Consider the following 2,253-nt stretch of genomic DNA (forward strand, 5'->3'; position numbering starts at 1 on the left):
CCCTTCCAAAAGGACAACGGGGGGCCTGATCTCACCGAAAGGCCCAGTCACCTGTCTTCACAGCAGGACCAGGTCTGCCTTGAATGAAACCTTTGGGACCAGGGGCTTGTTGGAAAGCCCAAAGAACTGACAGTGAGCTCACTGAACTCTTGGGGACAAGTTATCTGGTGACTGTTCGCTCTAAGTACTGGTTACGTTTGGCAGAATTCGGTTGGCTTTGTAGTGGTATCCACCTGCTTGTGGGGGAGGAGATCCATAACTCTCATCTGTCTATGCTCATTAAGTATTTCCTTATATTAACCAAAAACCCTGGCAATGACCGAACAACCACACTGGGTCAGATTCCTTTAAAGAACGCTGGGAGGCCTGCAGGTGTTGGCAGAATAGCCATGAGAGGGCCCCAAGGAGGTCGGATTCAGGAGGCAAGTCAGAAGAGCATGGTCCGCAGAACACCCATCCCTGTGAGTTCGTCTTCCAGGGCCGCTCCCTGGAGCCCTGGAAATGTGTGCATCGAGAAGCCATTTCTTCACCTCGTAATCCATGATCTTCCAGGCCTCCAGATCCCGGAATAGCCACTCCCTGCAGCCTCAGCCCTCTCTTCCTCCCCTGCCCTCCTCGACCAGCCCTGTCCTGCTGGGCTCCTCTTTGTGGCCACCAGAACAGGTTCACTGTCCTGTGAATGACGAAATGCGCAGAGGGGACGTGCCCAAGGCTGTTGTGAAGTTCAAGCAGCTGTGCTGAGAATTTCACAACTTCTGCAATACTTGGGAGATAAAGGCTCACAACACAGAGGACGGGAGACATTTCGGAAGAGGTTAAGCATGCAATCTGGAGTCCTCCACATCCCTGCTTGCACATGGGAAGTGCTTCCACCGTCTCTTTATAACCACTTCCCCCTGCTCCCAGACGCACACGAGTCCACATGCTTCTCTGAAGAGATTATTGATCTCATCTGAAAAACAGTCAATTCCGTGTTGCCAAGCAGGGAAATTAGCAGGGAAAAATCAGGCTACATTTTAAAAGGACCAGGCTTTATATAAGAAGAAATGCAGAAAATAGAAAAAATAAATAAATGTCACAAGTCTATACTGTAACCTAGGTTGATTTGGGCCCTTTGGCAGAAGCTGTTTGGCAGCTTTAGTTATGATATCTGTTCTATTGTTTGGCCAGGATGAGATCTTTTAAGGCATTCATGCAGCTCATTAAATATGTTATTATGTTGGCTTATGTTTCTCTTTCAATTTAAGAACTCAGCTCTTAGAAAACATTTGCCTGAAATGAGTCCAAGTAGTTTAAGCCTCAGAAGCAAATCCATTTTGACTAATAAAAGACTAATTCTCTAAATAAGCAAGATGATTTTTCTTAAATGAGAATCTAATTGTGAAATCCTATATCCTTAAATTTAGCAAATTACTAGCATAGACATTTCTAAGCCTATGCAACTTGGATCAGATTTCTCATCATCAGAAAAAGGAATAATTTCTCTATCCTCAGAATTTGAAATAAGCTGCAAGAACACAGGCCTCAGCTGGCAATCACCTCTCGAAGTAAACAGACCCATATGCTGGGACCTGGAAGGTTTGGGTCCGCCATGACTTCTTCCATCCCCCCCACAAAGCACACCCCACACCCACCAGCCAGTCACCTTCAGATCTTTACTTGGTCGTCTTGTCTGCCCTTTGCTGGGGACTAGGGATGACTCCCATCCTTAATGAAATTTTCTTCCTCAAATTCCAGGGACAACACACTAGTTCTCATATTTTCCTGTAGAGCAGGTAGTCAGGTGTGACTGATATACTCTCCCAGCCCTCAAGCCAGAACTGCATAAATTGACACACTCTAAAAGAGAAAATTAGCATATAACATCTGGGTCTCTTCACTCAGAAATGCATCAATTAAGAATTAGTCTTCTGGCTATAAACAAATAACTTAGAGACTGTGTATCTTAACAAAGGCAGATCTCACCACTCCGTCCTGGGGGAGATGCTTTTGTCCCTCAGCATACGTTCAGCCACAAGAGCTGATCAACATTCGGGCTGTTTCCTTTGAATTGTTGGAAACGTCATCAGCCCGGGTCTGTCTTTTCATTACAGCCACAGGGTAAAGTCTTTCCTCACACTACCGGGCTCACGGGCAGGCTGTGTTGCAACGTCGTGCGCAGATGACAAAAGTCTAACAAAGGGGAGATTTGTGTAATGAAAATAAGCATCAGAGACCAGAGAGGACTCTGAAACAATGAAAAGGCTATACACA

This window comes from Meles meles, chromosome X (genome assembly GCF_922984935.1).
Source record: "Meles meles chromosome X, mMelMel3.1 paternal haplotype, whole genome shotgun sequence".
NCBI lineage: Eukaryota > Metazoa > Chordata > Mammalia > Carnivora > Mustelidae > Meles > Meles meles.